At 43.8% G+C, this 13,494-nt stretch overlaps 1 long non-coding RNA gene across 1 annotated transcript in view; it reads left to right on the top strand.

Annotated features, from left to right (window-relative positions):
- LOC118147779 (uncharacterized) overlaps window positions 1-12,901 on the top strand; it is a 31,601-nt gene extending 18,700 nt beyond the window's left edge. The window contains exon 3 of the long non-coding RNA XR_004734346.3: window positions 10,506-12,901. This is a non-coding gene — a long non-coding RNA (uncharacterized LOC118147779). The remainder of the gene's footprint in view (window positions 1-10,505) is intronic.
- The last annotated feature ends 593 nt before the right edge of the window (window positions 12,902-13,494 follow it).

Here is a 13,494-nt window from a genome sequence, read left to right as displayed (position 1 = left end):
ACCCAGTAATGTGATTGCTGGGTCAAATGGAATTTCTATTGCTAGGTCCTTCAGGAAGTGCCACACTGTCTTCCACAATGGTTGAACTAACTTACACTCCCACCAACAGTGTAAAAGTGTTCCTATTTCTCCACATCCTCTCCAGTATCTGTTGTCTCCAGATTTTTTAATGATCACCATTCTAACTGGCATGAGATGGTATCTCAATGTGGTTTTGATTTGCATTTCTCTAATGACCAGTGGTGATGAGCATTTTTTCATATGTTTGTTGGCCTCATATAAGTGTTCTTTTGGAAAAGTGTCTGTTCACGTCCTTCACCCACTTTTAAATGGATTTGTTTGCTTTTTTTTCTTGTAAATCTGTTTTCGTTCGTTGTAGATTGTGGATATTAGCCCTTGGTCAGATGGGTAGATTACAAAAATTTTTTCCCATTCTGTTGGTTACCAATTCTCTATAATGATTGTTTATTTTGCTGTACAGAAGCTTTGGAGTTTAATCAGATCCCTTTTGTCTATTTTGGCTTTTGTTGCCAATGCTTTTGGTGTTTTAGTCATGAAGTCCTTGCCTAGGCCTATGTCCTGAATGGTTTTGCCTAGGTTTTCTTCTATGGTTTTTATGGTGTTAGGTCTTATGCTTAAATCTTTAGGCCGGGCGTGGTGGCTCACGCCTGTAATCCCAGCACTTTGGGAGGTCGAGGTGGGTGGATCACGAGGTCAAGAGATCGAGATTATCCTGGTCAACATGGTGAAACCCCATCTCTACTAAAAATACAAAAAATTAGCTGGGCATGGTGGTGCGTGCCTGTAATCCCAGCTACTCAGAAGGCTTAGGCAGGAGAATTGCCTGAACCCAGGAGGCGGAGGTTGCGGTGAGCTGAGATCGTGCCATTGCATTCCAGACTGGGTAACAAGAGCGAAACTCCATCTCAAAAAAAAAAAAAAATCTTTAATCCATCTAGAGTTAATTTTAGTGTAAGGTGTCAGAAAGGGGTCCAGTTTCTTCTTTCTGCACATGGCTAGCCAGTTTTCCCAACACCATTTATTAAACAGGGAATCCTTTCCCCATTGCTTGTTTTTGTCAGGTTTGTCAAAGACCAGATGGTTACAGATGTGTGGTGTTGCCTCTGAGGCCTCTGTTCTGTTCCATTGGTCTATATCTCTGTTTTGGTATCAGCACCATGCTGTTTTGCTTACTGTAATCTTGTAGTATAGTTTGAGGTCAGGTATTGTGACGCCTCCATCTTTGTTCTTTTTACTTAGGATCATATTGGCTATGCAGGCTCTCTTTTGGTTCCATATGAAGTTTAAGGTGGTTTTTTTCCAGTTCTGTGAAGAGGGTCACAGAACTGGACGTTGAATCTATAAATTACTCTGGGCAGTATGGCCATTATCACAATATTGACTCTTCCTAACCATGAGCATGGAATGTTTTTCCCTCTGTTTGTGTCCTCTCTTATTTCCTTGAGCAGTGGTTCATAGTTCTCCTTGAAGAGGTCCTTTACATCCTTTGTTAGTTGTATTCCTAGGCATTTTATTCTCTTTATATCAATTATTAATGGGAGTTCGCTCTTGATTTGGTTCTCTCTTAGTCTGTTATTGTTGTATAGGAATGCTTGTGAGTGATTTACTTCCAATTATGTAGTCAATTTTAGAGTAGGTGCAATGTGGTGCTGAGGAGAATGTATATTCTGTGGATTTGGGGTGGAGAGTTCTATAGAAGTCTATCAGATTTGCTTGGTCCAAATCTGAGTTTAAGTCCTGGATATCCTCATTAATTTTCTGTCTCATTGATCTGTCTAATATTGACAATGGAGTGTTAAAGTCTCCCACTGTTATTGTGTGGGAGTCTAAGTCTCTTTGTAGCTCATTAAGAACTTGCTTTATGCATCTGGGTGCTCCTGTATTGGGTGCATATATAAGGATCATTAGCTCTTTTTGTTGCATTGATCCTTTCACCATTATGTAATGCCCTTCTTTGTCACTTTTGATGTTTGTTGCTTTAAAGTCTATTTTATCAGAGACTAGGATGGCAACTCCTGCTTTTTTTTGCTCTCCATTTGCTTGGTAAATCTTCCTCCATCCCTTTATTTTGAGCCTATGTGTGTCCTTGCATGTGAGATGGGTTTCCTGGATACAGCACACTGATGGGTTTTGACTTTTTATCCAATTTACTAGTCTGTGTCTTTTGATTGGGGCATTTAGCCCATTTACATTTAACGTTAATATTGTTATGTGATAATTTGATACTGCCATTTTGATGCTAGCTGGCTGTTTTGCTTGTTAGTTGATGCAGATTCTTCATTTTGTTGATGTTCTTTAGCATTTGGTATGTTTTCAGAATGGCTGGTACCAGTTGTTCCTTTCTATGTTTAGCACTTCTTTCAGGAACTCTTGTAAGGCAGGTCTGGTGGTGACGAAATCTCACAGCAATTGCTTGTTCATAAAGGATTTTCTTTCTCCTTTGCTTATGAAGCTTAGTTTGGCTGGATATGAAATTCTAGTCTGAAAGTTCTTTTCTTTAAGGATGTTGAATATTGGCCCCCACTCTCTTCTGCCTTGTAGGGTTTCTGCTTAGTGGTTGCTGTGAGTCTGATGGGCTTCTCTTAGTGGGTAGCCTGACCTTTCTCTCTGGCTGCTCTTGGCATTTTTTCCTTCATTTCAACACTGGTGAATCTGATGATTATGTGCCTTGGAGTTGCTCTTCTTGAGGAACATCTTTGTGGTGTTCTCTGTACTTCCTGTGCCTTGCTGGGTTGGGGAAGTTCCCCTGGTTAATATCCTGAAGAGTGTTTTCCAGCTTGGATTCATTCTCTCTGTCACATTCAGGTACACCTATCAAACCTATGTTAGGTCTTTTCACATACTCCCACATTTCTTGGAAGCTTTGTTTATTTCTTTTTACTCTTTTTTTCTCTAATCTTACCTTCTCATTTTATTTCATTGAGTTGATCTTCGATCTTTGATATCCTTACTTCTGCTTGGTTGATTCGGCTATTGAAACTTATATATGCTTCATGAAGTTCTCTTGTTGTGTTTTTCAGCTCCATCAGGTCATTCTTCTATAGGCTGTTTATTCTCATTAGCATTTTGTCTAACCTTTTTTCAATGTTCTTAGTTTCTTTGCATTGGATTAGAACATGTTCTTTTAGCTTGGAGAAGTTTGTTATTACCCACCTTCTGAATCCCATTTCTGTCCATTCATGACTCATTCTCTATCCAGCTTTGTTCCCTTCCTGATGTGGAGTTGTGATCCCTTGGAGGAGAAGAGACATTCTGGGTTTTGGTGTTTTCATTGTTTTTGTGCTGGTTTCTTACCATTTTTGTGGATTTATCCACCTGTGGTCTTTGTAGTTGGTGAGTTTTGGATGGGGTCTCTAAAATGGACTTCCTTTTTGTTGCTGCTTAAGTTATTTCTTTCTGTTTTTTAGTTTCCTTCTAACTGTCAGGCCCTTCTGCTTTAGGCTTGCTGGAGGTCCACTCTAGTCCCTGCTTGCCTGGGAATCACCTGCAGGGGCTGCAGAACAGTAATGGTTGCTGCCAGTTTCTTCTTCTGTTATCTTGTTCCAGAAGGGTACTCCCCAGATGTCAGCCTGAGCTCTCCTTTACAAGTGCCTCTTTGGATATACGGGGGTCAGGCAGCTGCTTGAGAAGACAGTCCGTCCCTTATAGGAGCTCAAGTGCTGAGCTGGGAGCTCCATTGTTCCATTTAGAGCTTCTGGGCAGGTATGTTTAAGCCTGCTGCAGCAGAACTCATAAGCATCTTTTTCCTCAGGTGCTCTGACTGGGAAGGTGGGGCTTTATTTATAAGTTTCTGACATACTGTTGCCTTTTTTCAGAGATTCCCTGACTGATGAGGAGGTAGCCTAATCACAGTCTGCCAGCAGAGGCATTACTGAGCTGCTGTGGGCTCTGCCCAACTGCTGTGTGAACTTCCTGTTAGAACTGCCTTGGTAATGGTGCACTGCCTCAATATAGGTGGATTGCCTAGGTAATGGAGGACTGCCTTGGTAATGGTGGACTGCCTCATTAATGGCTGATGCCCTTCCCCGCACCGAGCTGGACTGTCCCAGTTCCAGCTGCACTTGTGCACTTGTGCGTTTCAGATTGCTGGTCTTTGTGGGGGATGGGACCCGCTGAGTCAGATCACCTGGCTCCCTGTTTCAGCCCCCTTTATTTCAGCTGAGTGCATTGCTCTGTCTCCCAGGCATTCCAGGCACCTATTGAAGTGGCTGCCGGGATTTGTGCGAGTTTTTGTGTGGCGACCCACAGCACCGGCTAAAACAGCCATGCTGGAAACTTGTGGCACTATTCAGCCTGGGAATCTCCTGGTCTGTGGGCAGTAAAAACTCATTTGGAAATGCAGTGATCACTCACCCTCTGTGTTCTTCTCGCTGCGAACTGCACTCCAGAGCTGTTCCTCTTTGGCCATCTTGAAAGTATAGTCCTCCTTAGTATCTTAAAGAGACGTCTCTTTTACAAACAGGAGTATTTGCTGGTCAGTGCCCAAATTTTTCTTTCTTTTGATGTACATTAAAAAAGTAAAAGAAATATTCTTAGAAAGACATCTGTGCCTGGGGTGACTCACATTTGATCAGTCCCTGTGAACTGAGCTTTTCAGGGGATGTGCAATTATTTGCTCAGTTAGGCTTAAACTTTTTATTTATCTAATCACCCCTCTGTAATGCTTTGATCTGAACTTCCAAGGCCTATTTTTCAACCACTTTAGCTACATATTTTAAGTCTTATAGTCTAACCAACCCTAGCCCATAAAACATGCAATGTCCTGTTTAATGCATCCTATTAGGAAATCAGCTGCCACATGAATTTTATAATCTCCCACTTTGTGACTGGGTGAGCTGTTTGGAAGTGTCATTAATGTCATTATTCCAGGAGAGTGAGAGAGAGCCAGCAGCCGAGTGCATCCTCTGCATCCCGGGTGGCTTCCCGTGCAAGCGTTTGCTAAGTGACTCAGAGGTGAATCATCGATTTCTGCAGGTGTATGCTTGGGAGTTCTGGAAGTCTTCCACATTCCATTGGGGGCAAATGTTTACCTCATCAATTCATGGGGTTACTCAGTAGTTCTAGCCAACTTAGTTTGACTGTATAATAGTTAAAAATATGTGTATGTGTGTGTGTGTGTGTATTTACTTATATCCCAGGAGTGTGCTACAGATTAAATTTAAAAATAAAACCTGTCATTGACTAATTAGAAAATGTTGTGGGTATTTGAAATATTTAGAAAGAACAATTTCTGTGTATGTCATTTTACTGTAACACATACATTTGATAATGACATTCCTCACTTTTCTCTCTCTGCCGGGCTGATGTGGGGGACTGAGGTCATTACAGCTGGTGAATTAGCCAACTCTAATTCCCTTCCCAGCCTTGTGGCTTATTTAGTTAAATGTTGTCAGAAACTTTAGCTTTTCAGAGACTTTTTTCTTTTTAAAGGACACTCAATTTTTGGTTGTAAAAACAAAAAAAAAGTAAATCTATTTCTTCACTTCATTCATCTCTGAACAAATCTTGCTCTTACGTGTTAGTGGTGCCTAATGAAGATAGCCATCAATTAAATAAATAAATTATAAGATGTAAGATGTAACAACAGTTACAGCACCAATTTGCTGCAAATTAAGAGTCATGAATCCAAACCTATGATGCAATAGCTAAGCTCTGATTTCCTCCTGTGTTCTAGGACAATTTAAAATGCTTTACAAATACTAATTTACTTAATGATCAGAACGCCCTACAACATTGGTGCTCTTACTGTCTCCCCTTTACAGATGCGAAACTCCAGGCAGAGACAGGTTAGGCTGCTGGCCTGAGGTCACACACAGATAATAAATGATGAAGCCAGAATTTAAATCTAGAGAGTCAGACCTCAGAACCTGAATTATAAAACACTATGTTATTGGGGTCTAATGACAAAGTTTTAAACAAACACCAGCAGAATCTATGCACGTAAATGAATCCAGTCCATCCTAAAGCAGCCACCTATGTATGCTCTGTACTGATTTCAAATGTTGCCATGGCTTAACACTTCCAGAACTCTCTCTTTTCTTTCATTTCTAAAAAAAGTTCTTGTGGAAACTATGCCTTGTTGGTCTAAATATCACCAGTAAAAGCTTCACTCTTTGAGGTTGAATTTGACTTTGGGAAATAGTTGAAAGTGATTCAAAACTCAGGTTGGTGAAGAGAGGAGGAAGCAAGTTTGGTAAGATCGCTGTAAGTTAAACTGTCTCTAAGTATAATTTTCAAACAGGGATTCTAGAATTCCAAAAATGTTTTGTGTAATGGCAGCATCATTAAAATGAATGTAAAAGCCTGCAAAGGTCATTCTGAAGAGCATGAGAAAGACAGAGAACAGCAGCATAGATGTTTCTGCTGCAGTGATTCATCCTCTAAACATATGAAACCATCCTATTAGGTCACAATTCAATAGATGCTATCTGACTACCTGACCTGCCTGAAGCCCCTTTCGATTCTTCTGTATCCAAATTTATATAGGGGACATCATCGGTCAAGACCCTGGTGAGAGAGTGACTCAAAATGGGTAATTGAGGAGAGTTAAATAAAGAAACAGTTTACAGGGTTATAAGCAGGGTTTGTGGAAACCAGTGACAGAAAGTGCAGATGCCTGGATGGGCAGCATGGAGGCAGCATCAATGCCCTCGGCCTGAAGGGGCAAGAAGAGGAGCAGGGGCAAGAACCAGGGAGGGTAGCTCTGTGAACAGGGCTGCGTGCAAGGGGCCGCGTTGGGGGAGGCAGCTAGCCTGTGTCGCCTAAATGTGGGGGGAGCCCAGCTCAGAGCAAATACCCCATCTCACTCTCCTCCTGCCCTCTGAACTTGTGCTACTGCCCCACACACCAAACCCCACAAGAACCCACAGCAAAGAGACTGCCTGTTGTCACTTGCCACAGAGATGACATTTTGGGGGCACATTGTGGGGTCAAGCCTGCCTTCTCTCTGGTTCCCACCTTTCCTAGAGGAGAGGAACTGACATGTAGCAAAGACATTTCATATACAAATGATTTTCTGGTTTCCAAACTGGCCTGGAAAAGGGAGGAGAAGAAGAATCTGACATTTACTGACATTGGTTACGTTGATTGAGCACTTGCTGTGTACTCAATGTGACAGGTGTTTTGCTGATGTTAAAAATGACAACTTACTGTGTGAAGAGAATTTCACTTCTGTGGTTTCCCTCTCCTCACAATTACATTCTAATTATCAGAAAAACATCAGATAAATCTTATCTCTATTGACGGGCACTCGATAAAATATCTGAGCAGTATTCCTCAAAACTGTTAAGACCTTCCAAAATAAAGAATACCGAAAAACGATCACAGCCAATAGGAGCCTAAGGAGACGTGACCAACATGACCAACAAATGTAATATGGTGTCCCAGATGGGACCCTGGAAAAGCAAAAGGGCATTCGATAAAAACGATGGAAATCTTGTAATCCCAGCTACTCGGGAGGCTGAGGCGGGAGAATTGCCTGAACCCAGGAGGCGGAGCTTGCGGTGAGCTGAGACCACACCATTGCACTCCAGCCTGGGTAACGAGAGCGAAACTCCCCCTCAAAAAAACAAAAACTATGAAAATCTGGGCTGGGAGCAGTGGGTCACGTCTGTAATCCCAGCACTTTGAGAGGCTGAGGCGGGCAGATCACTTGAGGTCGGCAGTTCGAGACAAGTCCGACCAACATGGAGAAACCCCGTCTCTACTAAAAATACAAAATTAGCTGGGCGTGGTGGCGCGTGCCTATAATCCCAGCTACTTTGGAGGCTGAGGCAGGAGAATTGCTTAACCCAGGAGGTGGAGCTTGTGGTGAGCTGAGATCGTGCCATTGCACTCCAGCCTGGGCAACAAGAGCAAAACTTCATCTCAATAATAATAATAAAATAAAAACCATGGAAGTCTGAATTAAGTGTGGGCTTTAGTTAATAACAATGTATCAGTATTGGTTGATTGATTGTGACAAGTGTATGTACTAATGTAAGATGCTAATAATAGGGGAGGCAGTGCGGGGTGTGTGGAAACTCTGTTATCTTTGCAATATTTCTGTAAATCTAAAACTATTCTAAAATGAAAATTTAATTTAGAAAATAAAAGCCTAGTGCTTCACTTTGCTTGGAGAATAAGAATAAAGTGAAGGAGGAAGAGAAAAGGACTCCTCTGTCATGCTTCCTTCACGCCATCGCTGTGCCATAATGCCAGCAAGCATTGTGCTCCTCAGGAGGCCCTGCCTCGCTTCACCTGGCACCTACACAAACTGCCTAAACAGTCTCCTCTAACCGTGTGAGGCGTTCAGTTGAATTACCAAACTTTAAATTTTCTGAGGTCTCAGGGCATCAAACAATAATCATTTAATATGAGGACACCATTAATACCGTTCTCACAAAATTAACTCCTACTCTTTTAAAAGCAACAATAGGCCGGGCGCAGTGGCTCACACATATAGCCAGCATTTTGAGGGGCCAAGGCGGATGAATCACTTGAGGTCAGGAGTTCAAGACCAGCCTGGCCAACCTGGCGAACCCTGGTTCTACTAAAAATACAAAAAAATAGCTGGGTGTGGTGCGGGTGCCTGTAATCCCAGCTACTTGGGTGGCTGAGGCAGGAGAATCGCTTGAACCTGGGAGGTGGAGGTTGCAGTGAGCTGAGATAGCACCACTGCCCTCCAGCCTGGGTGACAAAGCAAGACTCTGCCTCAAAAACAACAAAGTATGACTAGGAAAAATAAAATAAGGGCACTTAAGTATTTTAGCAATGAAAAATTAACATTATTCTGATTTAACATAGAAATAATAAATTCTACTCCTAAAGCCAGTTTTTGCCAGTGAACATTTATCAGAAGAATGTTGTTTTATAGATAAGCTGTCTTCTAGTGATGTCGACCACTCCTATTTCTAACATGTATATGAAAATGTGTGTGCGTCATTATATACCATGTCATGAATCATATGCAGTACTATGTATGGGACATGTAAACATGGGGTATCAGAGAATTGCCTGTTGCTGGGTAGGCTGCTGGTCCACCATCACAGCCCCAGAGGCCCTAGGATGGGGCCTTATGTTTTTATTTTACTTTGTGTCAAGTCTGGGTCTTTCCTAGCGGCACGAGAGACATGGAGGGTTCCAAGGCTGAGGGAGTGCCTTGTTACCCACCGTGTGTGTCTGCGCAGAGCAAAGTCTCTGACACGGACAGGCTGCCCTGGCAAAGCCTACTCAGCCCCTTCTAGCTCAGCTCACTCCCAGCCTGGAATTTCTCCCCTCTTACTAGCATCCTCCCAAACCTGCCACTCTGCTCTGTCTCCTGGTACCTGTGTGTGTCCCATGGAGGCCACAGGAAGGGAGAGCATGTCCCTGGCCATGAGCCTCTTCTTTTTTTCTGAGGAGTGGAAGGTAGTGAAGGAGTGCAGAGGAGCCATGGGGAGGTGGAAGTGTGAGGACCTTGCGGTCTGCAGGGCTGGTGTGGGTGCAGTTTTGTCTTCAGCTTCTGTGTACCCTGAGGCACATGTCTGCTTTCTCACCTTAGAAGGAAGGATGTGAACCAGGGATAACATCTATAAAGTGCCCGGCACATGATGGGAGTTCAGGGAACAGCAGCAAGTGCTCACAGCTAAAGACCCGGCTTCCTCTGGTATGAGGCCCTGAGAACTGTTATTTTTCTCTCCATAACAAGTCTGACCACCCATTTGCCACAGATTAACTAATAGCACTTCTCAGTTAGGTACTTCATATTTTATTTTCCTCTGGCTTCTTTCCCTTAATAGACTGGATCTGAGGATTCCTTGAATGCCATACAGTTGTCTAGAGGGGATGCACGTGGGGTGTGCCAGGTAATATTTGCTTAATGAATGAATTAATAAACCTCTAGAAGGCAATTCCACAGCACAGGTACCCACGAATGCGAAAGTGTGTATGTGTTTGTGGGGATGCACACAGACTTAGATCTGTGCTGTCCTGTGCACACACACATCTGGACTCAACAAACATCGTTATGAGAAGCAACATAAGCAGATTTGTGACTCAGTTAGTGGGAGCTACAAGTCCTATGGATTTCAAATGCTTCTTTGCGCAACTTTAAATTAATTCTTTAAACGCGTGAATGAACGAAGGCTGAATTGGTATGATTGTGCTGGAGAGCCTCTGAAATGGAATATTAAAGCATTCTACGAAAAAGTGCCAAAGAACAGAAACATATATCCATGAACAAATTTCTCACAATAAGCGGGCTTTTGAAGTTTTTAGGAAAACATTGTTTCCAGTGCCTACTTCAAACATAGAAGTGAAGATGTGCCAGATTCTGAAGTACTCTTCCTACTTCCATTCATGGAAATTCAATTCTGTCAAGATAATGCTATTCTAATTGCTCACCAAAAATAATGGCCACATCGTATTTATTATTAGTTCTTTTGAATTCTAAAGAATCTGTTCTAAAACATTAGGTTCGTATTACTTTTCCCAGCCTAGACCTGATCAGCGTTTTTCTTCTTCAGTTTCAGAACGTTCTCTCCAGCTGTGACAAGGAGGTGCACGTGAAGTGTGCCTCCAGCCAGCCCCATATGTCCAGAAACATCAATAAAAGAAGGGAACCATGAAAAGGCATGGGCACAGAACGACGTGGTCAAAACCAAAAGCAAAACAAAACACAGCTTTGTTCCCAAACCTGCTTTACACTTACAGACTGAGGAACCTTGGGAAAGCTGCTTAACATCTGTTTTTGTTTCTCGTTGGTAAACTGTGGGGGGAACATCCATCTCACGTGGGGTCACTGAGCATTTAAATGAGACGATTAACAGAAATTAGCTTCAACATCTTGAAAAATGTTTTTTAATGAGGGTTTCTTTCATATGTTTAGGCAGGGACCTATAATACGACAGGTTTTGTTTATACAAAGTGAAATTAGACAACGGTCCTACCCTCAGAATGGGTAGGACCTTGGCAGGGAAGGCAAGGTGTCAAGTAGAAAGTGAAGCGTGCTGAGCGACTGATGTCAATAAAGGGGTGACAGGAGAAAGGGGAGGACCGTTGTCTCTCCCGGATGGCTCCATCGAGGGTACTGCTGGGGGAGGCACCATTTGAGTCAGGCCTGGAAATACGGTAGAGAAAAGTGCTGCTGGCAGAGGAGAAAACGCAAAGGCACAGAGGAGAGAGGGAGGCGTGTGCGGCAAACACCTACATCACACTTCGCAGCCTTCAAAGGGCCTTTGCACTCTCTCGTTTATTCCGCACAGCAGTCATTGAAGAGGACAAGAGGGACAGTGGACGTTCCCAGCACAAAGTAATGGTCAATGTTTTGGATGATGGATAAGCTAATACCCTGATCTGATCCCTACACATTAGATGCGTGGAAGCATCACTACGATACACACATCCCTGCGTATCCTGTTATGCATTAATAGGTATCATTAGTATGTGCAATTTAAAAAATGAAATTTAAATTATAAAAACAGGACAAGTCAGAGATTTCCTGGCTGCTTCCCTGGGGGTACAGAGAAGCGAAAGGGACTCACCCAGGCTAAGGACTGTTCCAGGACAGGACATGGCAGCTGGCGGAACTGATGTGTGACTCCAAGTCTGATGGTAAAAACTCCCTCTCTGGATAGAGAAATGGCCCCACGGAAATCAGGCAGGGATTGTTTATTGATGACGAGTGGCTTGGATGTGGGAAATGGTGAACTCCTTGCTTCTGATAGGGCAACATTCCACGACAGTCTGTGGGTACCTGGAGGGACCTTAAGAGCACTGGGTACCAAGAATGGACTCGAAGCCACCAGCTGTGAATGGTACAGGACTTGGTAAGGCCAGGGACCCCACCAGGTGGGAAGCCAACAATAAGAAGGGTTTGCGTCCGAGAGCCTGACTCTGCGAGGCACTGTGCTCTGTGCATTGTGGGCGTCACCGTGCTCCATGTGTGGCAGGTGTCACCGTGCTCTGTTTGTTGTGGGTGTCACTCTGCTCCATTTGTTGCAGGTGTCACGATGCTCCATGTGTTGCAGGTGTCACCGTGCTCCATGTGTTGTGGGTGTCACTGTGCTCCATTTGTTGTGGGTGTCACTCTGCTCCATTTGTTGTGGGTGTCACCGTGCTCCATGTGTTGTGGGTGTCACTCTGCTTCGTTTGTTGCGGGTGTCACCATGCTCCATGTGTTGTGGGTGTCACCGTGCTCCATGTGTTGTGGGTGTCACCGTGCTCCATGTGTTGTGGGTGTCACTGTGCTCCATTTGTTGTGGGTGTCACTCTGCTCCGTTTGTTGCGGGTGTCACTGTGCTCCATGTGTTGCGGGTGTCACCATGCTCCATGTGTTGTGGGTGTCACTGTGCTCCGTTTGTTGTGGGTGTCACTGTGCTCCATGCCTGGTGGGTGTCACCATGTTCCATGCATTGCGGGTGTCACCATGCTCCGTTTGTTGTGGGTGTCACTGTGCTCTGTGTGTGGCGGGTGTCACTGTGCTCCGTGTGTTGTGGGTGTCACCATGCTCCGTGCATGGTGGATGTCACCGTGCTCCATGCGTGGCGGGTGTCACTATGCTCCGTGTGTTGCGGCGTCACCATGCTCCGTGCCTGGCGGGTGTCACTGTGCTCCATGCATTGCACATGTCATCTTGTTTGAGCTTCACAACAGATCTGTGAGGCTTAGACACCAGCAGTTACTTCCTGGGCCACTCAGCTGGTGACAGGATTCAGATGCACCCTAACTGACTGCCCCTTTAGTCTCGGGACCAGGGGATTTTAACTCTTTCAGTGCCACAGATCCCTTTGGCTATCTGACAAAGCCCATGGTCCGCGTCTCAGAAAAATGCTTTTAAATGTATAAAATAAAATTATACGGGCTGAACAAAAACCCAAATGCATTAAAATTTTAAATATTAAAAATAAAATTGTTGTTATTATAACGGATGTGCTTGTTTGTCAGTAAATTAAATAGTAACAGCTGGTGGCCGGTCATGATTGGGAAGTTGTAATGAATGTAACAGTATTTCAGCAATAACTGGAATTGGAATTGAAAATATCTGTGACTTCCATTGATGACAAAGTTATAGATACTGAATACCACTGTTTTATTCCATTCAAAACAGAAGAAAATGCCACATTTCAGTGGAAATTTCATGAAAATTAAAATGTCATTTCTATTCAAGTTAAAAAGCCACCTAACTTTTAAATACTCTGTAGTGAACCTTGGTTAAGGATTCCCAGGCCAGGCTATACTGTCCTGTGGCCAGGGACGGGACTAGCAGGGTCTGTGAGGCCCAGTCCTCAGGTCATCCTTATTTGGGGGCCAGCAGGTAGACGGAGAGGAGGGGATGCTTAGGTAAAGAAGGATGACTCTCTCTCTCAGGGAACTTCTCAGGTAGAGCCAGACCTGGGATCAGAGGGCTCAATGGATAAACCCAAGAGAGCAATGGGGGAATGGAGATGGGGACCTCCATGAAGGCTTGATGGATGGTGCAGGGTTATGGAGGTCATTGTCATGGGCTCCGTGCCA

The sequence above is a fragment of the Callithrix jacchus genome, chromosome 15 (genome assembly GCF_049354715.1).
Source record: "Callithrix jacchus isolate 240 chromosome 15, calJac240_pri, whole genome shotgun sequence".
Classification (NCBI taxonomy): Eukaryota; Metazoa; Chordata; class Mammalia; order Primates; family Cebidae; genus Callithrix; species Callithrix jacchus.
Note: the sequence above shows the minus strand (reverse complement) of the source record. Positions and strands in the feature narration are given on the sequence as shown.